This window comes from Spermophilus citellus, assembly GCF_964194105.1.
Source record: "Spermophilus citellus genome assembly, chromosome: 8".
Classification (NCBI taxonomy): domain Eukaryota; kingdom Metazoa; phylum Chordata; class Mammalia; order Rodentia; family Sciuridae; genus Spermophilus; species Spermophilus citellus.
In genome coordinates this window covers 77,123,031-77,149,676 of record NC_138189.1, presented here as the reverse complement: position 1 = coordinate 77,149,676, position 26,646 = coordinate 77,123,031, and positions in this window count along the sequence as shown.

Below are 26,646 nucleotides of genomic sequence, written 5' to 3'. Positions count from 1 at the left end.
GACTTGGTTCCCAAAATTTCGTTCTTCTATGTTGAAGCATTCGTTTCCAGTAACAGTTTGAATTTTTAGGTTTCACTCTGTTTTCTCCTATATTGATAGATGTATTTGGAACTCTAAATCCAACACGGTTTGTGCTAGCTTCTTGAAACTTGACACAATAAAGTAGTTTCACGTTCGATCTCTATGTTTTGTTTCCTCTTGATGTAGCCCAAAGCAGTGACCTGCGAGAAACACTTTTATGGAAAGGGGTTGCCAAGCTTCCAAAAATTACGAATCTCCAGAAATCTCAGCAAATACTTTTTCACCCAAACTGGATGATACTTTCAGGTAATGATCAGTACACTAAGGCGACTTGTTTCCCAAAATTTCGTTCTTCTATGTTGAAGCATTCGTTTCCAGTAACAGTTTGAATTTTTAGGTTTCACTCTGTTTTCTCCTATATTGATAGATGTATTTGGAACTCTAAATCCAACACGGTTTGTCCTAGCTTCTTGAAACTTGACACAATAAAGTAGTTTCACGTTCGATCTCTATTTTTTGTTTCCTCTTGATGTAGCCCTAAGCAGTGACTGGCGAGAAACACTTTCATGGAAAGGGGTTGCCAAGCTTCCAAAAATTACGAATCTCCAGAAATCTCAGCAAATACTTTTTCACCCAAACTGGATGATACTTTCAGGTAATGATCAGTACACTAAGGCGACTTGGTTTCCCAAATTTCGTTCTTCTACGTTGAAGCGTTCGTTTCCAGTAACAGTTTGAATTTTTAGGTTTCACTCTGTTTACTCCTATATTGATAGATGTATTTCGAACTCTAAATCCAACACGGTTTGTGCTAGCTTCTTGAAACTTGACACAGTACAGTAGTTTCACGTTCTATCTCTATGTTTTGTTTCCTCTTGATGTAGCCCTAAGCAGTGACTGGCGAGAAACACTTTCATGGAAAGGGGTTGCCAAGCTTCCAAAAATTACGAATCACCAGAAATCTCAGCAAATACTTTTTCACTCTAACTGGATGATAATTTAAGGTAATGATCAGTACACTAAGGCGACTTGGTTCACAAAATTTCGTTCTTCTATGTTGAAGCATTCGTTTCCAGTAACAGTTTGAATTTTTAGGTTTCACTCTGTTTTCTCCTATATTGATAGATGTATTTGTAACTCTAAATCCAACACGGTTTGTGCTAGCTTCTTGAAACTTGACACAATAAAGTAGTTTCACGATCTATCTCTATGTTTTGTTTCCTCTTGCTGTAGCCCTAAGCAGTGACTGGCGAGAAACACTTTCATGGAAAGGGGTTGCCAAGCTTCCAAAAATTACGAATCTCCAGAAATCTCAGCAAATACTTTTTCACCCAAACTGGATGATACTTTCAGGTAATGATCAGTACATTAAGGTGACTTCGTTCCCAAAATTTCGTTCTTCTATGTTGAAGCATTCGTTTCCAGTAACAGTTTGAATTTTTAGGTTTCACTCTGTTTACTCCTATATTGATAGATGTATTTGGAACTCTAAATCCAACACGGTTTGTGCTAGCTTCTTGAAACTTGACACAGTACAGTAGTTTCACGTTCTATCTCTATGTTTAGTTTCCCCTTGATGTAGCCCTAAGCAGTGACTGGCGAGAAACACTTTCATGGAAAGGGGTTGCCAAGCTTCCAAAAATTACGAATCTCCAGAAATTTCAGCCAATATTTTTTCACCCCAACTGGATGATACTTTCAGGTAATGATCAGTACACTAAGGCGACTTGGTTTCCCACATTTCGTTCTTCTATGTTGAAGCGTTCGTTTCCAGTAAGAGTTTGAATTTTTAGGTTTCACTCTGTTTACTCCTATATTGATAGATGTATTTGGAACTCTAAATCCAACACGGTTTGTGCTAGCTTCTTGAAACTTGACACAATGAATTAGTTTCAGGTTCTATCTCTATGTTTTGTTTCCTCTTGTTGTAGCCCTAAGCAGTGACTGGCGAGAAACACTTTCATGGAAAGGGGTTGCCAAGCTTCCAAAAATTACGAATCTCCAGAAATCTCAGCAAATACTTTTTCACCCAAACTGGATGATACTTTCAGGTAATGATCAGTACACTAAGGCGACTTGGTTTCCCAAATTTCATTCTTCTACGTTGAAGCGTTTGTTTCCAGTAACAGTTTGAATTTTTAGGTTTCACTCTGTTTACTCCTATACTGATAGATGTATTTGGAACTCTAAACCCAACACGGTTTGTGCTAGCTTCTTGAAACTTGACACAGTGCAGTAGTTTCACGTTCTATCTCTATGTTTTGTTTCCTCTTGATGTAGCCCTAAGCAGTGACGGGCGAGAAACACTTTCATGGAAAGGGGTTGCCAAGCTTCCAAAAATTATGAATCTCCAGAAATCTCAGCAAATATTTTTTCACCCAAACTGGATGATACTTTCAGGTAATGATCAGTACACTAAGCCCACTTGCTTCACCAAATTTCGTTCTTCTACGTTGAAGTGTTCGTTTCCAGTAAGAGTTTGAATTTTTAGGTTTCACTCTGTTTTCTCCTATATTGATAGATGTATTTGGAACTCTAAATCCAACACGGTTTGTGCTAGCTTCTTGAAACTTGACCCAATAAAGTAGTTTCACGTTCTATCTCTATGTTTTGTTTCCTCTTGATGTAGCCCTAAGCAGTGACTGGCGAGAAACACTTTCATGGAAAGGGGTTGCCAAGCTTCCAAAAATTACGAATCTCCAGAAATCTCAGCAAATACTTTTTCACCCAAACTGGATGATACTTTCAGGTAATGATCAGTACACTAAGGCGACTTGGTTCCCAAAATTTCGTTCTTCTATGTTGAAGCATTCGTTTCCAGTAACAGTTTGAATTTTTAGGTTTCACTCTGTTTTCTCCTATATTGATAGATGTATTTGGAACTCTAAAACCAACATGGTTTGTGCTAGCTTCTTGAAACTTGACACAATAAAGTAGTTTCACGTTTGATCTCTATGTTTTGTTTCCTCCTGATGTAGCCCTAAGCAGTGACTAGCGAGAAACACTTTTATGGAAAGGGGTTGCCAAGCTTCCAAAAATTACGAATCTCCAGAAATCTCAGCAAATACTTTTTCACCCAAACTGGATGATACTTTCAGGTAATGATCAGTACACTAAGGCGACTTGGTTCCCAAAATTTCGTTCTTCTATGTTGAAGCATTCGTTTCCAGTAACAGTTTGAATTTTTAGGTTTCACTCTGTTTTCTCCTATATTGATAGATGTATTTGGAACTCTAAATCCAACACGGTTTGTGCTAGCTTCTTGAAACTTGACAAAATAAATTAGTTTCACGTTCTGTCTCTATGTTTTGTTTCCTCTTGATGTAGCCCTAAGCAGTGATTGGCGAGAAACACTTTCATGGAAAGGGGTTGCCAAGCTTCCAAAAATTACGAATCTCCAGAAATCTCAGCAAATACTTTTTCACCCAAACTGGATGATACTTTCAGGTAATGATCAGTACACTAAGCCCACTTGCTTCACCAAATTTCGTTCTTCTACGTTGAAGCGTTCGTTTCCAGTAACAGTTTGAATTTTTAGGTTTCACTCTGTTTTCTCCTATATTGATAGATGTATTTGGAACTCTAAATCCAACACGGTTTGTTCTAGCTTCTTGAAACTTGACACAGTACAGTAGTTTCACGTTCTATCTCTATGTTTTGTTTCCTCTTGATGTAGCCCTAAGCAGTGACTGGCGAGAAACACTTTCATGGAAAGGGGTTGCCAAGCTTCCAAAAATTACGAATCACCAGAAATCTCAGCAAATACTTTTTCACCCTAACTGGATGATAATTTAAGGTAATGATCAGTACACTAAGGCGACTTGGTTCCCAAAATTTCGTTCTTCTATGTTGAAGCATTCGTTTCCAGTAACAGTTTGAATTTTTAGGTTTCACTCTGTTTTCTCCTATATTGATAGATGTATTTGGAACTCTAAATCCAACACGGTTTGTGCTAGCTTCTTGAAACTTGACACAATAAAGTAGTTTCACGTTCTATCTCTATGTTTTGTTTCCTCTTGATGTAGCCCTAAGCAGTGACTGGCGAGAAACACTTTCATGGAAAGGGGTTGCCAAGCTTCCAAAAATTATGAATCTCCAGAAATCTCAGCAAATATTTTTTCACCCAAACTGGATGATACTTTCAGGTAATGATCAGTACACTAAGGCAACTTGGTTCCCCACATTTCGTTCTTCTACGTTGAAGCGTTCGTTTCCAGTAACAGTTTGAATTTTTAGGTTTCACTCTGTTTTCTCCTATATTGATAGATGTATTTGGAACTCTAAATCCAACACGGTTTGTGCTAGCTTCTTCAAACTTGACACAATAAAGTAGTTTCACGTTCTATCTCTATGTTTTGTTTCCTCTTGCTGTAGCCCTAAGCAGTGACTGGCGAGAAACACTTTTATGGAAAGGGGTTGCCAAGCTTCCAAAAATTACGAATCTCCAGAAATCAGCAAATACTTTTTCACCCAAACTGGATGATACTTTCAGGTAATGATCAGTACACTAAGGCGACTTGGTTCCAAAAATTTCGTTCTTCTATGTTGAAGCATTCGTTTCCAGTAACAGTTTGAATTTTTAGGTTTCACTCTGTTTTCTCCTATATTGATAGATGTATTTGGAACTCTAAATCCAACACGGTTTGTGCTAGCTTCTTGAAACTTGACACAATAAAGTAGTTTCACGTTCGATCTCTATGTTTTGTTTCCTCTTGATGTAGCCCTAAGCAGTGACTGGCGAGAAACACTTTTATGGAAAGGGGTTGCCAAGCTTCCAAAAATTACGAATCTCCAGAAATCTCAGCAAATACTTTTTCACCCAAACTGGATGATACTTTCAGGTAATGATCAGTACACTAAGGCGACTTGGTTTCCCAAATTTCGTTCTTCTATGTTGAAGCGTTCGTTTCCAGTAACAGTTTGAATTTTTAGGTTTCACTCTGTTTTCTCCTATATTGATAGATGTATTTGGAACTCTAAATCCAACACGGTTTGTGCTAGCTTCTTGAAACTTGACACAGTACAGTAGTTTCACGTTTGATCTCTATGTTTTGTTTCCTCTTGATGTAGCCCTAAGCAGTGACTGGCGAGAAACACTTTCATGGAAAGGGGTTGCCAAGCTTCCAAAAATTACGAATCTCCAGAAATCTCAGCAAATACTTTTTAACCCAAACTGGATGATACTTTCAGGTAATGATCAGTACACTAAGGCGACTTGGTTTCCCAAATTTCGTTCTTCTACGTTGAAGCGTTCGTTTCCAGTAACAGTTTGAATTTTTAGGTTTCACTCTGTTTACTCCTATACTGATAGATGTATTTGGAACTCTAAATCCAACACTGTTTGTGCTAGCTTCTTGAAACTTGACAAAATAAATTAGTTTCACGTTCTGTCTCTATGTTTTGTTTCCTCTTGATGTAGCCCTAAGCAGTGATTGGCGAGAAACACTTTCATGGAAAGGGGTTGCCAAGCTTCCAAAAATTACGAATCTCCAGAAATCTCAGCAAATACTTTTTCACCCAAACTGGATGATACTTTCAGGTAATGATCAGTACACTAAGCCCACTTGCTTCACCAAATTTCGTTCTTCTACGTTGAAGCGTTCGTTTCCAGTAACAGTTTGAATTTTTAGGTTTCACTCTGTTTTCTCCTATATTGATAGATGTATTTGGAACTCTAAATCCAACACGGTTTGTGCTAGCTTCTTGAAACTTGACACAGTACAGTAGTTTCACGTTCTATCTCTATGTTTTGTTTCCTCTTGATGTAGCCCTAAGCAGTGACTGGCGAGAAACACTTTCATGGAAAGGGGTTGCCAAGCTTCCAAAAATTACGGATCTCCAGAAATCTCAGCAAATACTTTTTCACCCTAACTGGATGATAATTTAAGGTAATGATCAGTACACTAAGGCGACTTGGTTCCCAAAATTTCGTTCTTCTATGTTGAAGCATTCGTTTCCAGTAACAGTTTGAATTTTTAGGTTTCACTCTGATTTCTCCTATATTGATAGATGTATTTGGAACTCTAAATCCAACATGGTTTGTGCTAGCTTCTTGAAACTTGACACAATAAAGTAGTTTCACGATCTATCTCTATGTTTTGTTTCCTCTTGCTGTAGCCCTAAGCAGTGACTGGCGAGAAACACTTTCATGGAAAGGGGTTGCCAAGCTTCCAAAAATTACGAATCTCCAGAAATCTCAGCAAATACTTTTTCACCCAAACTGGATGATACTTTCAGGTAATGATCAGTACACTAAGGCGACTTGGTTTCCCAAATTTCGTTCTTCTATGTTGAAGCGTTCGTTTCCAGTAACAGTTTGAATTTTTAGGTTTCACTCTGTTTACTCCTATATTGATAGATGTATTTGGAACTCTAAATCCAACACGGTTTGTGCTAGCTTCTTGAAACTTGACAAAATAAATTAGTTTCACGTTCTGTCTCTATGTTTTGTTTCCTCTTGATGTAGCCCTAAGCAGTGACTGGCGAGAAACACTTTCATGGAAAGGGGTTGCCAAGCTTCCAAAAATTATGAATCTCCAGAAATCTCAGCAAATATTTTTTCACCCAAACTGGATGATACTTTCAGGTAATGATCAGTACACTAAGCCCACTTGCTTCACCAAATTTCGTTCTTCTACGTTGAAGTGTTCGTTTCCAGTAACAGTTTGAATTTTTAGGTTTCACTCTGTTTTCTCCTATATTGATAGATGTATTTGGAACTCTAAATCCAACACGGTTTGTGCTAGCTTCTTGAAACTTGACCCAATAAAGTAGTTTCACGTTCTATCTCTATGTTTTGTTTCCTCTTGATGTAGCCCTAAGCAGTGACTGGCGAGAAACACTTTCATGGAAAGGGGTTGCCAAGCTTCCAAAAATTACGAATCTCCAGAAATCTCAGCAAATACTTTTTCACCCAAACTGGATGATACTTTCAGGTAATGATCAGTACACTAAGGCGACTTGGTTCCCAAAATTTCGTTCTTCTATGTTGAAGCATTCGTTTCCAGTAACAGTTTGAATTTTTAGGTTTCACTCTGTTTTCTCCTATATTGATAGATGTATTTGGAACTCTAAAACCAACATGGTTTGTGCTAGCTTCTTGAAACTTGACACAATAAAGTAGTTTCACGTTTGATCTCTATGTTTTGTTTCCTCCTGATGTAGCCCTAAGCAGTGACTAGCGAGAAACACTTTTATGGAAAGGGGTTGCCAAGCTTCCAAAAATTACGAATCTCCAGAAATCTCAGCAAATACTTTTTCACCCAAACTGGATGATACTTTCAGGTAATGATCAGTACACTAAGGCGACTTGGTTCCCAAAATTTCGTTCTTCTATGTTGAAGCATTCGTTTCCAGTAACAGTTTGAATTTTTAGGTTTCACTCTGTTTTCTCCTATATTGATAGATGTATTTGGAACTCTAAATCCAACACGGTTTGTGCTAGCTTCTTGAAACTTGACAAAATAAATTAGTTTCACGTTCTGTCTCTATGTTTTGTTTCCTCTTGATGTAGCCCTAAGCAGTGATTGGCGAGAAACACTTTCATGGAAAGGGGTTGCCAAGCTTCCAAAAATTACGAATCTCCAGAAATCTCAGCAAATACTTTTTCACCCAAACTGGATGATACTTTCAGGTAATGATCAGTACACTAAGCCCACTTGCTTCACCAAATTTCGTTCTTCTACGTTGAAGCGTTCGTTTCCAGTAACAGTTTGAATTTTTAGGTTTCACTCTGTTTTCTCCTATATTGATAGATGTATTTGGAACTCTAAATCCAACACGGTTTGTTCTAGCTTCTTGAAACTTGACACAGTACAGTAGTTTCACGTTCTATCTCTATGTTTTGTTTCCTCTTGATGTAGCCCTAAGCAGTGACTGGCGAGAAACACTTTCATGGAAAGGGGTTGCCAAGCTTCCAAAAATTACGAATCACCAGAAATCTCAGCAAATACTTTTTCACCCTAACTGGATGATAATTTAAGGTAATGATCAGTACACTAAGGCGACTTGGTTCCCAAAATTTCGTTCTTCTATGTTGAAGCATTCGTTTCCAGTAACAGTTTGAATTTTTAGGTTTCACTCTGTTTTCTCCTATATTGATAGATGTATTTGGAACTCTAAATCCAACACGGTTTGTGCTAGCTTCTTGAAACTTGACACAATAAAGTAGTTTCACGTTCTATCTCTATGTTTTGTTTCCTCTTGATGTAGCCCTAAGCAGTGACTGGCGAGAAACACTTTCATGGAAAGGGGTTGCCAAGCTTCCAAAAATTATGAATCTCCAGAAATCTCAGCAAATATTTTTTCACCCAAACTGGATGATACTTTCAGGTAATGATCAGTACACTAAGGCAACTTGGTTCCCCACATTTCGTTCTTCTACGTTGAAGCGTTCGTTTCCAGTAACAGTTTGAATTTTTAGGTTTCACTCTGTTTTCTCCTATATTGATAGATGTATTTGGAACTCTAAATCCAACACGGTTTTTGCTAGCTTCTTGAAACTTGACACAATGAAGTAGTTTCACGTTCTATCTCTATGTTTTGTTTCCTCTTGCTGTAGCCCTAAGCAGTGACTGGCGAGAAACACTTTCAGGGAAAGGGGTTGCCAAACTTCCAAAAATTACGAATCTTCAGAAATCTCAGCAAATATTTTTTCACCCAAACTGGATGATACTTTCAGGTAATGATCAGTACACTAAGGCGACTTGGTTCCCCACATTTCGTTCTACGTTGAAGCGTTCGTTTCAAGTAACAGTTTGAATTTTTAGGTTTCACTCTGTTTTCTCCTATATTGATAGATGTATTTGGAACTCTAAATCCAACACGGTTTGTGCTAGCTTCTTGAAACTTGACACAATAAAGTAGTTTCACGTTCGATCTCTATGTTTTGTTTCCTCTTGATGTAGCCCTAAGCAGTGACTGGCGAGAAACACTTTCATGGAAAGGGGTTGCCAAGCTTCCAAAAATTACGAATCTCCAGAAATCTCAGCAAATACTTTTTCACCCAAACTGGATGATACTTTCAGGTAATGATCAGTACACTAAGCCCACTTGCTTCACCAAATTTCGTTCTTCTACGTTGAAGCGTTCGTTTCCAGTAACAGTTTGAATTTTTAGGTTTCACTCTATTTACTCCTATATTGATAGATGTATTTGGAACTCTAAATCCAACACGGTTTGTGCTAGCTTCTTCAAACTTGACACAATAAAGTAGTTTCACGTTCTATCTCTATGTTTTGTTTCCTCTTGCTGTAGCCCTAAGCAGTGACTGGCGAGAAACACTTTTATGGAAAGGGGTTGCCAAGCTTCCAAAAATTACGAATCTCCAGAAATCAGCAAATACTTTTTCACCCAAACTGGATGATACTTTCAGGTAATGATCAGTACACTAAGGCGACTTGGTTCCAAAAATTTCGTTCTTCTATGTTGAAGCATTCGTTTCCAGTAACAGTTTGAATTTTTAGGTTTCACTCTGTTTTCTCCTATATTGATAGATGTATTTGGAACTCTAAATCCAACACGGTTTGTGCTAGCTTCTTGAAACTTGACACAATAAAGTAGTTTCACGTTCGATCTCTATGTTTTGTTTCCTCTTGATGTAGCCCTAAGCAGTGACTGGCGAGAAACACTTTTATGGAAAGGGGTTGCCAAGCTTCCAAAAATTACGAATCTCCAGAAATCTCAGCAAATACTTTTTCACCCAAACTGGATGATACTTTCAGGTAATGATCAGTACACTAAGGCGACTTGGTTTCCCAAATTTCGTTCTTCTATGTTGAAGCGTTCGTTTCCAGTAACAGTTTGAATTTTTAGGTTTCACTCTGTTTTCTCCTATATTGATAGATGTATTTGGAACTCTAAATCCAACACGGTTTGTGCTAGCTTCTTGAAACTTGACACAGTACAGTAGTTTCACGTTTGATCTCTATGTTTTGTTTCCTCTTGATGTAGCCCTAAGCAGTGACTGGCGAGAAACACTTTCATGGAAAGGGGTTGCCAAGCTTCCAAAAATTACGAATCTCCAGAAATCTCAGCAAATACTTTTTAACCCAAACTGGATGATACTTTCAGGTAATGATCAGTACACTAAGGCGACTTGGTTTCCCAAATTTCGTTCTTCTACGTTGAAGCGTTCGTTTCCAGTAACAGTTTGAATTTTTAGGTTTCACTCTGTTTACTCCTATACTGATAGATGTATTTGGAACTCTAAATCCAACACTGTTTGTGCTAGCTTCTTGAAACTTGACAAAATAAATTAGTTTCACGTTCTGTCTCTATGTTTTGTTTCCTCTTGATGTAGCCCTAAGCAGTGATTGGCGAGAAACACTTTCATGGAAAGGGGTTGCCAAGCTTCCAAAAATTACGAATCTCCAGAAATCTCAGCAAATACTTTTTCACCCAAACTGGATGATACTTTCAGGTAATGATCAGTACACTAAGCCCACTTGCTTCACCAAATTTCGTTCTTCTACGTTGAAGCGTTCGTTTCCAGTAACAGTTTGAATTTTTAGGTTTCACTCTGTTTTCTCCTATATTGATAGATGTATTTGGAACTCTAAATCCAACACGGTTTGTTCTAGCTTCTTGAAACTTGACACAGTACAGTAGTTTCACGTTCTATCTCTATGTTTTGTTTCCTCTTGATGTAGCCCTAAGCAGTGACTGGCGAGAAACACTTTCATGGAAAGGGGTTGCCAAGCTTCCAAAAATTACGAATCTCCAGAAATCTCAGCAAATACTTTTTCACCCTAACTGGATGATAATTTAAGGTAATGATCAGTACACTAAGGCGACTTGGTTCCCAAAATTTCGTTCTTCTATGTTGAAGCGTTCGTTTCCAGTAACAGTTTGAATTTTTAGGTTTCACTCTGATTTCTCCTATATTGATAGATGTATTTGGAACTCTAAATCCAACATGGTTTGTGCTAGCTTCTTGAAACTTGACACAATAAAGTAGTTTCACGATCTATCTCTATGTTTTGTTTCCTCTTGCTGTAGCCCTAAGCAGTGACTGGCGAGAAACACTTTCATGGAAAGGGGTTGCCAAGCTTCCAAAAATTACGAATCTCCAGAAATCTCAGCAAATACTTTTTCACCCAAACTGGATGATACTTTCAGGTAATGATCAGTACACTAAGGCGACTTGGTTTCCCAAATTTCGTTCTTCTATGTTGAAGCGTTCGTTTCCAGTAACAGTTTGAATTTTTAGGTTTCACTCTGTTTACTCCTATATTGATAGATGTATTTGGAACTCTAAATCCAACACGGTTTGTGCTAGCTTCTTGAAACTTGACAAAATAAATTAGTTTCACGTTCTATCTCTATGTTTTGTTTCCTCTTGATGTAGCCCTAAGCAGTGACTGGCGAGAAACACTTTCATGGAAAGGGGTTGCCAAGCTTCCAAAAATTATGAATCTCCAGAAATCTCAGCAAATATTTTTTCACCCAAACTGGATGATACTTTCAGGTAATGATCAGTACACTAAGCCCACTTGCTTCACCAAATTTCGTTCTTCTACGTTGAAGTGTTCGTTTCCAGTAACAGTTTGAATTTTTAGGTTTCACTCTGTTTTCTCCTATATTGATAGATGTATTTGGAACTCTAAATCCAACACGGTTTGTGCTAGCTTCTTGAAACTTGACCCAATAAAGTAGTTTCACGTTCTATCTCTATGTTTTGTTTCCTCTTGATGTAGCCCTAAGCAGTGACTGGCGAGAAACACTTTCATGGAAAGGGGTTGCCAAGCTTCCAAAAATTACGAATCTCCAGAAATCTCAGCAAATACTTTTTCACCCAAACTGGATGATACTTTCAGGTAATGATCAGTACACTAAGGCGACTTGGTTCCCAAAATTTCGTTCTTCTATGTTGAAGCATTCGTTTCCAGTAACAGTTTGAATTTTTAGGTTTCACTCTGTTTACTCCTATATTGATAGATGTATTTGGAACTCTAAATCCAACACGGTTTGTGCTAGCTTCTTGAAACTTGACACAATGAATTAGTTTCACGTTCTATCTCTATGTTTTGTTTCCTCTTGATGTAGCCCTAAGCAGTGACTGGCGAGAAACACTTTCATGGAAAGGGGTTGCCAAGCTTCCAAAAATTACGAATCTCCAGAAATCTCAGCAAATACTTTTTCACCCAAACTGGATGATACTTTCAGGTAATGATCAGTACACTAAGGCGACTTGGTTCCCCACATTTCGTTCTGCTACGTTGAAGCGTTCGTTTCCAGTAACAGTTTGAATTTTTAGGTTTCACTCTGTTTTCTCCTATATTGATAGATGTATTTGGAACTCTAAATCCAACACGGTTTGTGCTAGCTTCTTGAAACTTGACACAATAAAGTAGTTTCACGTTCGATCTCTATGTTTTGTTTCCTCTTGATGTAGCCCTAAGCAGTGACTGGCGAGAAACACTTTCATGGAAAGGGGTTGCCAAGCTTCCAAAAATTACGAATCTCCAGAAATCTCAGCAAATACTTTTTCACCCAAACTGGATGATACTTTCAGGTAATGATCAGTACACTAAGGCGACTTGGTTTCCCAAATTTCGTTCTTCTACGTTGAAGCGTTCGTTTCCAGTAACAGTTTGAATTTTTAGGTTTCACTCTGTTTACTCCTATACTGAGAGATGTATTTGGAACTCTAAATCCAACACGGTTTGTGCTAGCTTCTTGAAACTTGACAAAATAAATTAGTTTCACGTTCTGTCTCTATGTTTTGTTTCCTCTTGATGTAGCCCTAAGCAGTGACTGGCGAGAAACACTTTCATGGAAAGGGGTTGCCAAGCTTCCAAAAATTACGAATCTCCAGAAATCTCAGCAAATACTTTTTCACCCAAACTGGATGATACTTTCAGGTAATGATCAGTACACTAAGCCCACTTGCTTCACCAAATTTCGTTCTTCTACGTTGAAGCGTTCGTTTCCAGTAACAGTTTGAATTTTAGGTTTCACTCTGTTTTCTCCTATATTGATAGATGTATTTGGAACTCTAAATCCAACACGGTTTGTGCTAGCTTCTTGAAACTTGACACAATAAAGTAGTTTCACGTTCGATCTCTATGTTTTGTTTCCTCTTGATGTAGCCCTAAGCAGTGACTGGCGAGAAACACTTTCATGGAAAGGGGTTGCCAAGCTTCCAAAAATTACGAATCTCCAGAAATCTCAGCAAATACTTTTTCACCCAAACTGGATGATACTTTCAGGTAATGATCAGTACACTAAGGCGACTTGGTTTCCCAAATTTCGTTCTTCTACGTTGAAGCGTTCGTTTCCAGTAACAGTTTGAATTTTTAGGTTTCACTCTGTTTACTCCTATACTGATAGATGTATTTGGAACTCTAAATCCAACACGGTTTGTGCTAGCTTCTTGAAACTTGAAACAGTACAGTAGTTTCACGTTCTATCTCTATGTTTTGTTTCCTCTTGATGTAGCCCTAAGCAGTGACTGCCGAGAAACACTTTCATGGAAAGGGGTTGCCAAGCTTCCAAAAATTACGAATCACCAGAAATCTCAGCAAATACTTTTTCACCCTAACTGGATGATAATTTAAGGTAATGATTAGTACACTAAGGTGACTTGGTTCACAAAATTTCGTTCTTCTATGTTGAAGCATTCGTTTCCAGTAACAGTTTGAATTTTATGTTTCACTCTGTTTTCTCCTATATTGATAGATGTATTTGTAACTCTAAATCCAACACGGTTTGTGCTAGCTTCTTGAAACTTGACACAATAAAGTAGTTTCACGACCTATCTCTATGTTTTGTTTCCTCTTGCTGTAGCCCTAAGCAGTGACTGGCGAGAAACACTTTCATGGAAAGGGGTTGCCAAGCTTCCAAAAATTACGAATCTCCAGAAATCTCAGCAAATACTTTTTCACCCAAACTGGATGATACTTTCAGGTAATGATCAGTACATTAAGGTGACTTCGTTCCCAAAATTTCGTTCTTCTATGTTGAAGCATTCGTTTCCAGTAACAGTTTGAATTTTTAGGTTTCACTCTGTTTACTCCTATATTGATAGATGTATTTGGAACTCTAAATCCAACACGGTTTGTGCTAGCTTCTTGAAACTTGACAAAATAAATTAGTTTCACGTTCTGTCTCTATGTTTTGTTTCCTCTTGATGTAGCCCTAAGCAGTGACTGGCGAGAAACACTTTCATGGAAAGGGGTTGCCAAGCTTCCAAAAATTACGAATCTCCAGAAATCTCAGCAAATACTTTTTCACCCAAACTGGATGATACTTTCAGGTAATGATCAGTACACTAAGCCCACTTGCTTCACCAAATTTCGTTCTTCTACGTTGAAGCGTTCGTTTCCAGTAACAGTTTGAATTTTTAGGTTTCACTCTGTTTTCTCCTATATTGATAGATGTATTTGGAACTCTAAATCCAACACGGTTTGTGCTAGCTTCTTGAAACTTGACACAATAAAGTAGTTTCACGTTCTATCTCTATGATTTGTTTCCTCTTGATGTAGCCCTAAGCAGTGACTGGCGAGAAACACTTTCATGGAAAGGTGTTGCCAAGCTTCCAAAAAGTACGAATCTCCAGAAATCTCAGCAAATACTTTTTCACCCAAACTGGATGATACTTTCAGGTAATGATCAGTACACTAAGGCGACTTGGTACCCCACATTTCGTTCTTCTACGTTGAAGCGTTCGTTTCCAGTAACAGTTTGAATTTTTAGGTTTCACTCTGTTTTCTCCTATATTGATAGATGTATTTGGAACTCTAAATCCAACACGGTTTGTGCTAGCTTCTTGAAACTTGACACAATAAAGTAGTTTCACGTTCTATCTCTATGTTTTGTTTCCTCTTGATGTAGCCCTAAGCAGTGACTGGCGAGAAACACTTTCATGGAAAGGGGTTGCCAAGCTTCCAAAAATTACGAATCTCCAGAAATCTCAGCAAATACTTTTTCACCCAAACTGGATGATACTTTCAGGTAATGATCAGTACACTAAGGCGACTTGGTTCCCAAAATTTCATTCTTCTATGTTGAAGCATTCGTTTCCAGTAACAGTTTGAATTTTTAGGTTTCACTCTGTTTTCTCCTATATTGATAGATGTATTTGGAACTCTAAATCCAACACGGTTTGTGCTAGCTTCTTGAAACTTGACACAATAAAGTAGTTTCACGTTCGATCTCTATGTTTTGTTTCCTCTTGATGTAGCCCTAAGCAGTGACTGGCGAGAAACACTTTTATGGAAAGGGGTTGCCAAGCTTCCAAAAATTACGAATCTCCAGAAATCTCAGCAAATACTTTTTCACCCAAACTGGATGATACTTTCAGGTAATGATCAGTACACTAAGGCGACTTGGTTCCCAAAATTTCGTTCTTCTATGTTGAAGCATTCGTTTCCAGTAACAGTTTGAATTTTTAGGTTTCACTCTGTTTTCTCCTATATTGATAGATGTATTTGGAACTCTAAATCCAACACGGTTTGTGCTAGCTTCTTGAAACTTGACACAATGAATTAGTTTCACGTTCTATCTCTATGTTTTGTTTCCTCTTGCTGTAGCCCTAAGCAGTGACTGGCGAGAAACACTTTCATGGAAAGGGGTTGCCAAGCTTCCAAAAATTACGAATCTCCAGAAATCTCAGCCAATATTTTTTCACCCTAACTGGATGATAATTTAAGGTAATGATCAGAACACTAAGGCGACTTGGTTTCCCAAATTTCGTTCTTCTATGTTGAAGCGTTCGTTTCCAGTAACAGTTTGAATTTTTAGGTTTCACTCTGTTTACTCCTATATTGATAGATGTATTTGGAACTCTAAATCCAACACGGTTTGTGCTAGCTTCTTGAAACTTGACACAGTACAGTAGTTTCACGTTCTATCTCTATGTTTTGTTTCCCCTTGATGTAGCCCTAAGCAGTGACTGGCGAGAAACACTTTCATGGAAAGGGGTTGCCAAGCTTCCAAAAATTACGAATCTCCAGAAATCTCAGCCAATATTTTTTCACCCAAACTGGATGATACTTTCAGGTAATGATCAGTACACTAAGGCGACTTGGTTTCCCACATTTCGTTCTTCTATGTTGAAGCGTTCGTTTCCAGTAAGAGTTTGAATTTTTAGGTTTCACTCTGTTTACTCCTATATTGATAGATGTATTTGGAACTCTAAATCCAACACGGTTTATGCTAGCTTCTTGAAACTTGACACAATAAAGTAGTTTCACGTTCGATCTCTATGTTTTGTTTCCTCTTGATGTAGCCCTAAGCAGTGACTGGCGAGAAACACTTTTATGGAAAGGGGTTGCCAAGCTTCCAAAAATTACGAATCTCCAGAAATCTCAGCAAATACTTTTTCACCCAAACTGGATGATACTTTCAGGTAATGATCAGTACACTAAGGCGACTTGGTTCCCAAAATTTTGTTCTTCTATGTTGAAGCATTCGTTTCCAGTAACAGTTTGAATTTTTAGGTTTCACTCTGTTTTCTCCTATATTGATAGATGTATTTGGAACTCTAAATCCAACACGGTTTGTGCTAGCTTCTTGAAACTTGACACAATAAAGTAGTGTCACGTTCTATCTCTATGTTTTGTTTCCTCTTGATGTAGCCCTAAGCAGTGACTGGCGAGAAACACTTTCATGGAAAGGGGTTGCCAAGCTTCCAAAAATTATGAATCTCCAGAAATCTCAGCAAATATTTTTTCACCCAAACTGGATGATACTTTCAGGTAATGATCAGTACACTAAGGTGACTTGGTTCCCCACATTTCGTTCTTCTACGTTGAAGCGTTCGTTTCCAGTAACAGTTTGAATTTTTAGGTTTCACTCTGTTTTCTCCTATATTGATAGATGTATTTGGAACTCTAAATCCAACACGGTTTGTGCTAGCTTCTTGAAACTTGACACAATAAAGTAGTTTCACGTTCGATCTCTGTGTTTTGTTTCCTCTTGATGTAGCCCTAAGCAGTGACTGGCGAGAAACACTTTCATGGAAAGGGGTTGCCAAGCTTCCAAAAATTACGAATCTCCAGAAATCTCAGCAAATACTTTTTCACCCAAACTGGATGATACTTTCAGGTAATGATCAGTACACTAAGGCGACTTGGTTTCCCAAATTTCGTTCTTCTACGTTGAAGCGTTCGTTTCCAGTAACAGTTTGAATTTTTAGGTTTCACTCTGTTTACTCCTATACTGATAGATGTATTTGGAACTCTAAATCCAACACGGTTTGTGCTAGCTTCTTGAAACTTGAAACAGTACAGTAGTTTCACGTTCTATCTCTATGTTTTGTTTCCTCTTGATGTAGCCCTAAGCAGTGACTGCCGAGAAACACTTTCATGGAAAGGGGTTGCCAAGCTTCCAAAAAATACGAATCACCAGAAATCTCAGCAAATACTTTTTCACCCTAACTGGATGATATTTAATGTAATGATTAGTACACTAAGGTGACTTGGTTCACAAAATTTCGTTCTTCTATGTTGAAGCATTCGTTTCCAGTAACAGTTTGAATTTTTAGGTTTCACTCTGTTTTCTCCTATATTGATAGATGTATTTGTAACTCTAAATCCAACACGGTTTGTGCTAGCTTCTTGAAACTTGACACAATAAAGTAGTTTCACGATCTATCTCTATGTTTTGTTTCCTCTTGCTGTAGCCCTAAGCAGTGACTGGCGAGAAACACTTTCATGGAAAGGGGTTGCCAAGCTTCCCAAAATTACGAATCTCCAGAAATCTCAGCAAATACTTTTTCACCCAAACTGGATGATACTTTCAGGTAATGATCAGTACATTAAGGTGACTTCGTTCCCAAAATTTCGTTCTTCTATGTTGAAGCATTCGTTTCCAGTAACAGTTTGAATTTTTAGGTTTCACTCTGTTTACTCCTATATTGATAGATGTATTTGGAACTCTAAATCCAACACGGTTTGTGCTAGCTTCTTGAAACTTGACACAGTACAGTAGTTTCACGTTCTATCTCTATGTTTAGTTTCCCCTTGATGTAGCCCTAAGCAGTGACTGGCGAGAAACACTTTCATGGAAAGGGGTTGCCAAGCTTCCAAAAATTACGAATCTCCAGAAATTTCAGCCAATATTTTTTCACCCCAACTGGATGATACTTTCAGGTAATGATCAGTACACTAAGGCGACTTGGTTTCCCACATTTCGTTCTTCTATGTTGAAGCGTTCGTTTCCAGTAAGAGTTTGAATTTTTAGGTTTCACTCTGTTTACTCCTATATTGATAGATGTATTTGGAACTCTAAATCCAACACGGTTTGTGCTAGCTTCTTGAAACTTGACACAATGAATTAGTTTCAGGTTCTATCTCTATGTTTTGTTTCCTCTTGTTGTAGCCCTAAGCAGTGACTGGCGAGAAACACTTTCATGGAAAGGGGTTGCCAAGCTTCCAAAAATTACGAATCTCCAGAAATCTCAGCAAATACTTTTTCACCCAAACTGGATGATACTTTCAGGTAATGATCAGTACACTAAGGCGACTTGGTTTCCCAAATTTCATTCTTCTACGTTGAAGCGTTTGTTTCCAGTAACAGTTTGAATTTTTAGGTTTCACTCTGTTTACTCCTATACTGATAGATGTATTTGGAACTCTAAACCCAACACGGTTTGTGCTAGCTTCTTGAAACTTGACACAGTACAGTAGTTTCACATTCTATCTCTATGTTTTGTTTCCTCTTGATGTAGCCCTAAGCAGTGACTGGCGAGAAACACTTTCATGGAAAGGGGTTGCCAAGCTTCCAAAAATTACGAATCTCCAGAAATCTCAGCAAATATTTTTTCACCCAAACTGGATGATACTTTCAGGTAATGATCAGTACACTAAGGCGACTTGGTTCCCCACATTTCGTTCTTATACGTTGAATCGTTCGTTTCCAGTAACAGTTTGAATTTTTAGGTTTCACTCTGTTTTCTCCTATATTGATAGATGTATTTGGAACTCTAAATCCAACACGGTTTGTACTAGCTTCTTGAAACTTGACACAATAAAGTAGTTTCACGTTCGATCTCTATGTTTTGTTTCCTCTTGATGTAGCCCTAAGCAGTGACGGGCGAGAAACACTTTCATGGAAAGGGGTTGCCAAGCTTCCAAAAATTAGGAATCTCCAGAAATCTCAGCAAATACTTTTTCACCCAAACTGGATGATACTTTCAGGTAATGATCAGTACACTAAGGCGACTTGGTTCCCAAAATTTCGTTCTTCTATGTTGAAGCATTCGTTTCCAGTAACAGTTTGAATTTTTAGGTTTCAATCTGTTTTCTCCTATATTGATAGATGTATTTGGAACTCTAAATCCAACACAGTTTGTGCTAGCTTCTTGAAACTTGACACAATAAAGTAGTTTCACGTTCGATCTCTATGTTTTGTTTCCTCTTGATGTAGCCCTAAGCAGTGACTGGCGAGAAACACTTTTATGGAAAGGGGTTGCCAAGCTTCCAAAAATTACGAATCTCCAGAAATCTCAGCAAATACTTTTTCACCCAAACTGGATGATACTTTCAGGTAATGATCAGTACACTAAGGCGACTTGGTTCCCAAAATTTCGTTCTTCTATGTTGAAGCATTCGTTTCCAGTAACAGTTTGAATTTTTAGGTTTCACTCTGTTTTCTCCTATATTGATAGATGTATTTGGAACTCTAAATCCAACACGGTTTGTGCTAGCTTCTTGAAACTTGACACAATAAAGTAGTTTCACGTTCTATCTCTATGTTTTGTTTCCTCTTGATGTAGCCCTAAGCAGTGACTGGCGAGAAACACTTTCATGGAAAGGGGTTGCCAAGCTTCCAAAAATTACGAATCTCCAGAAATCTCAGCAAATACTTTTTCACCCAAACTGGATGATACTTTCAGGTAATGATCAGTACACTAAGGCGACTTGGTTCCCAAAATTTCGTTCTTCTATGTTGAAGCATTCGTTTCCAGTAACAGTTTGAATTTTTAGGTTTCACTCTGTTTTCTCCTATATTGATAGATGTATTTGGAACTCTAAATCCAACACGGTTTGTGCTAGCTTCTTGAAACTTGACACAATAAAGTAGTTTCACGTTCGATCTCTATGTTTTGTTTCCTCTTGATGTAGCCCTAAGCAGTGACTGGCGAGAAACACTTTTATGGAAAGGGGTTGCCAAGCTTCCAAAAATTACGAATCTCCAGAAATCTCAGCAAATACTTTTTCACCCAAACTGGATGATACTTTCAGGTAATGATCAGTACACTAAGGCGACTTGGCTTCCCAAATTTCGTTCTTCTATGTTGAAGAGTTCGTTTCCAGTAACAGTTTGAATTTTTAGGTTTCACTCTGTTTACTCCTATATTGATAGATGTATTTGGAACTCTAAATCCAACACGGTTTGTGCTAGCTTCTTGAAACTTGACATAATAAAGTAGTTTCACGATCTATCTCTACGTTTTGTTTCCTCTTGCTGTAGCCCTAAGCAGTGACTTGCGAGAAACACTTTCATGGAAAGGGGTTGCCAAGCTTCCAAAAATTAAGAATCTCCAGAAATCTCAGCAAATACTTTTTCACCCAAACTGGATGATACTTTCAGGTAATGATCAGTACACTAAGGCAACTTGGTTTCCCAAATTTCGTTCTTCTATGTTGAAGCGTTCGTTTCCAGTAACAGTTTGAATTTTTAGGTTTCACTCTGTTTACTCCTATATTGATCGATGTATTTGGAACTCTAAATCCAACACGGTTTATGCTAGCTTCTTGAAACTTGACACAGTACAGTAGTTTCACGTTCTATCTCTATGTATTGTTTCCTCTTGATGTAGCCCTAAGCAGTGACTGGCGAGAAACACTTACATGGAAAGGGGTTGCCAAGCTTCCAAAAATTACGAATCTCCAGAAATCTCAGCAAATACTTTTTCACCCAAACTGGATGATACTTTCAGGTAATGATCAGTACACTAAGGCGACTTGGTTTCCCAAATTTCGTTCTTCTACGTTGAAGCGTTTGTTTCCAGTAACAGTTTGAATTTTTAGGTTTCACTCTGTTTACTCCTATACTGATAGATGTATTTGGAACTCTAAATCCAACACGGTTTGTGCTAGCTTCTTGAAACTTGACACAGTACAGTAGTTTCACGTTCTATCTCTATGTTTTGTTTCCTCTTGATGTAGCCCTAAGCAGTGACTGGCGAGAAACACTTTCATGGAAAGGGGTTGCCAAGCTTCCAAAAATTACGAATCTCCAGAAATCTCAGCAAATACTTTTTCACCCAAACTGGATGATACTTTCAGGTAATGATCAGTACACTAAGGCGACTTGGTTCCCAAAATTTCGTTCTTCTATGTTGAAGCATTCGTTTCCAGTAACAGTTTGAATTTTTAGGTTTCACTCTGTTTTCTCCTATATTGATAGATGTATTTGGAACTCTAAATCCAACACGGTTTGTGCTAGCTTCTTGAAACTTGACACAATAAAGTAGTTTCACGTTCGATCTCTATGTTTTGTTTCCTCTTGATGTAGCCCAAAGCAGTGACCTGCGAGAAACACTTTTATGGAAAGGGGTTGCCAAGCTTCCAAAAATTACGAATCTCCAGAAATCTCAGCAAATACTTTTTCACCCAAACTGGATGATACTTTCAGGTAATGATCAGTACACTAAGGCGACTTGTTTCCCAAAATTTCGTTCTTCTATGTTGAAGCATTCGTTTCCAGTAACAGTTTGAATTTTTAGGTTTCACTCTGTTTTCTCCTATATTGATAGATGTATTTGGAACTCTAAATCCAACACGGTTTGTCCTAGCTTCTTGAAACTTGACACAATAAAGTAGTTTCACGTTCGATCTCTATTTTTTGTTTCCTCTTGATGTAGCCCTAAGCAGTGACTGGCGAGAAACACTTTCATGGAAAGGGGTTGCCAAGCTTCCAAAAATTACGAATCTCCAGAAATCTCAGCAAATACTTTTTCACCCAAACTGGATGATACTTTCAGGTAATGATCAGTACACTAAGGCGACTTGGTTTCCCAAATTTCGTTCTTCTACGTTGAAGCGTTCGTTTCCAGTAACAGTTTGAATTTTTAGGTTTCACTCTGTTTACTCCTATATTGATAGATGTATTTCGAACTCTAAATCCAACACGGTTTGTGCTAGCTTCTTGAAACTTGACACAGTACAGTAGTTTCACGTTCTATCTCTATGTTTTGTTTCCTCTTGATGTAGCCCTAAGCAGTGACTGGCGAGAAACACTTTCATGGAAAGGGGTTGCCAAGCTTCCAAAAATTACGAATCACCAGAAATCTCAGCAAATACTTTTTCACTCTAACTGGATGATAATTTAAGGTAATGATCAGTACACTAAGGCGACTTGGTTCACAAAATTTCGTTCTTCTATGTTGAAGCATTCGTTTCCAGTAACAGTTTGAATTTTTAGGTTTCACTCTGTTTTCTCCTATATTGATAGATGTATTTGTAACTCTAAATCCAACACGGTTTGTGCTAGCTTCTTGAAACTTGACACAATAAAGTAGTTTCACGATCTATCTCTATGTTTTGTTTCCTCTTGCTGTAGCCCTAAGCAGTGACTGGCGAGAAACACTTTCATGGAAAGGGGTTGCCAAGCTTCCAAAAATTACGAATCTCCAGAAATCTCAGCAAATACTTTTTCACCCAAACTGGATGATACTTTCAGGTAATGATCAGTACATTAAGGTGACTTCGTTCCCAAAATTTCGTTCTTCTATGTTGAAGCATTCGTTTCCAGTAACAGTTTGAATTTTTAGGTTTCACTCTGTTTACTCCTATATTGATAGATGTATTTGGAACTCTAAATCCAACACGGTTTGTGCTAGCTTCTTGAAACTTGACACAGTACAGTAGTTTCACGTTCTATCTCTATGTTTAGTTTCCCCTTGATGTAGCCCTAAGCAGTGACTGGCGAGAAACACTTTCATGGAAAGGGGTTGCCAAGCTTCCAAAAATTACGAATCTCCAGAAATTTCAGCCAATATTTTTTCACCCCAACTGGATGATACTTTCAGGTAATGATCAGTACACTAAGGCGACTTGGTTTCCCACATTTCGTTCTTCTATGTTGAAGCGTTCGTTTCCAGTAAGAGTTTGAATTTTTAGGTTTCACTCTGTTTACTCCTATATTGATAGATGTATTTGGAACTCTAAATCCAACACGGTTTGTGCTAGCTTCTTGAAACTTGACACAATGAATTAGTTTCAGGTTCTATCTCTATGTTTTGTTTCCTCTTGTTGTAGCCCTAAGCAGTGACTGGCGAGAAACACTTTCATGGAAAGGGGTTGCCAAGCTTCCAAAAATTACGAATCTCCAGAAATCTCAGCAAATACTTTTTCACCCAAACTGGATGATACTTTCAGGTAATGATCAGTACACTAAGGCGACTTGGTTTCCCAAATTTCATTCTTCTACGTTGAAGCGTTTGTTTCCAGTAACAGTTTGAATTTTTAGGTTTCACTCTGTTTACTCCTATACTGATAGATGTATTTGGAACTCTAAACCCAACACGGTTTGTGCTAGCTTCTTGAAACTTGACACAGTACAGTAGTTTCACGTTCTATCTCTATGTTTTGTTTCCTCTTGATGTAGCCCTAAGCAGTGACTGGCGAGAAACACTTTCATGGAAAGGGGTTGCCAAGCTTCCAAAAATTACGAATCTCCAGAAATCTCAGCAAATATTTTTTCACCCAAACTGGATGATACTTTCAGGTAATGATCAGTACACTAAGGCGACTTGGTTCCCCACATATCGTTCTTATACGTTGAATCGTTCGTTTCCAGTAACAGTTTGAATTTTTAGGTTTCACTCTGTTTTCTCCTATATTGATAGATGTATTTGGAACTCTAAATCCAACACGGTTTGTACTACCTTCTTGAAACTTGACACAATAAAGTAGTTTCACGTTCTATCTCTATGTTTTGTTTCCTCTTGATGTAGCCCTAAGCAGTGACGGGCGAGAAACACTTTCATGGAAAGGGGTTGCCAAGCTTCCAAAAATTAGGAATCTCCAGAAATCTCAGCAAATACTTTTTCACCCAAACTGGATGATACTTTCAGGTAATGATCAGTACACTAAGGCGACTTGGTTCCCAAAATTTCGTTCTTCTATGTTGAAGCATTCGTTTCCAGTAACAGTTTGAATTTTTAGGTTTCAATCTGTTTTCTCCTATATTGATAGATGTATTTGGAACTCTAAATCCAACACAGTTTGTGCTAGCTTCTTGAAACTTGACACAATAAAGTAGTTTCACGTTCGATCTCTATGTTTTGTTTCCTCTTGATGTAGCCCTAAGCAGTGACTGGCGAGAAACACTTTTATGGAAAGGGGTTGCCAAGCTTCCAAAAATTACGAATCTCCAGAAATCTCAGCAAATACTTTTTCACCCAAACTGGATGATACTTTCAGGTAATGATCAGTACACTAAGGCGACTTGGTTCCCAAAATTTCGTTCTTCTATGTTGAAGCATTCGTTTACAGTAACAGTTTGAATTTTTAGGTTTCACTCTGTTTTCTCCTATATTGATAGATGTATTTGGAACTCTAAATCCAACACGGTTTGTGCTAGCTTCTTGAAACTTGACACAATAAAGTAGTTTCACGTTCTATCTCTATGTTTTGTTTCCTCTTGATGTAGCCCTAAGCAGTGACTGGCGAGAAACACTTTCATGGAAAGGGGTTGCCAAGCTTCCAAAAATTACGAATCTCCAGAAATCTCAGCAAATACTTTTTCACCCAAACTGGATGATACTTTCAGGTAATGATCAGTACACTAAGGCGACTTGGTTCCCAAAATTTCGTTCTTCTATGTTGAAGCATTCGTTTCCAGTAACAGTTTGAATTTTTAGGTTTCACTCTGTTTTCTCCTATATTGATAGATGTATTTGGAACTCTAAATCCAACACGGTTTGTGCTAGCTTCTTGAAACTTGACACAATAAAGTAGTTTCACGTTCGATCTCTATGTTTTGTTTCCTCTTGATGTAGCCCTAAGCAGTGACTGGCGAGAAACACTTTTATGGAAAGGGGTTGCCAAGCTTCCAAAAATTACGAATCTCCAGAAATCTCAGCAAATACTTTTTCACCCAAACTGGATGATACTTTCAGGTAATGATCAGTACACTAAGGCGACTTGGTTCCCAAAATTTCGTTCTTCTATGTTGAAGCATTCGTTTCCAGTAACAGTTTGAATTTTTAGGTTTCACTCTGTTTTCTCCTATATTGATAGATGTATTTGGAACTCTAAATCCAACACGGTTTGTGCTAGCTTCTTGAAACTTGACACAATAAAGTAGTTTCACGTTCTATCTCTATGTTTTGTTTCCTCTTGATGTAGCCCTAAGCAGTGACTGGCGAGAAACACTTTCATGGAAAGGGGTTGCCAAGCTTCCAAAAATTACGAATCTCCAGAAATCTCAGCAAATACTTTTTCACCCAAACTGGATGATACTTTCAGGTAATGATCAGTACACTAAGGCGACTTGGTTTCCCAAATTTCGTTCTTCTACGTTGAAGCGTTCGTTTCCAGTAACAGTTTGAATTTTTAGGTTTCACTCTGTTTACTCCTATACTGATAGATGTATTTGGAACTCTAAATCCAACACGGTTTGTGCTAGCTTCTTGAAACTTGACACAGTACAGTAGTTTCACGTTCTATCTCTATGTTTTGTTTCCTCTTGATGTAGCCCTAAGCAGTGACTGGTGAGAAACACTTTCATGGAAAGGGGTTGCCAAGCTTCCAAAAATTACGAATCACCAGAAATCTCAGCAAATACTTTTTCACCCTAACTGGATGATAATTTAAGGTAATGATCAGTACACTAAGGCGACTTGCTTCCCAAATTTCGTTCTTCTATGTTGAAGAGTTCGTTTCCAGTAACAGTTTGAATTTTTAGGTTTCACTCTGTTTACTCCTATATTGATAGATGTATTTGGAACTCTAAATCCAACACGGTTTGTGCTAGCTTCTTGAAACTTGACATAATAAAGTAGTTTCACGATCTATCTCTACGTTTTGTTTCCTCTTGCTGTAGCCCTAAGCAGTGACTTGCGAGAAACACTTTCATGGAAAGGGGTTGCCAAGCTTCCAAAAATTAAGAATCTCCAGAAATCTCAGCAAATACTTTTTCACCCAAACTGGATGATACTTTCAGGTAATGATCAGTACACTAAGGCGACTTGGTTTCCCAAATTTCGTTCTTCTACGTTGAAGCGTTTGTTTCCAGTAACAGTTTGAATTTTTAGGTTTCACTCTGTTTACTCCTATACTGATAGATGTATTTGGAACTCTAAATCCAACACGGTTTGTGCTAGCTTCTTGAAACTTGACACAGTACAGTAGTTTCACGTTCTATCTCTATGTTTTGTTTCCTCTTGATGTAGCCCTAAGCAGTGACTGGCGAGAAACACTTTCATGGAAAGGGGTTGCCAAGCTTCCAAAAATTACGAATCTCCAGAAATCTCAGCAAATACTTTTTCACCCAAACTGGATGATACTTTCAGGTAATGATCAGTACACTAAGGCGACTTGGTTTCCCAAATTTCGTTCTTCTACGTTGAAGCGTTCGTTTCCAGTAACAGTTTGAATTTTTAGGTTTCACTCTGTTTACTCCTATACTGATAGATGTATTTGGAACTCTAAATCCAACACGGTTTGT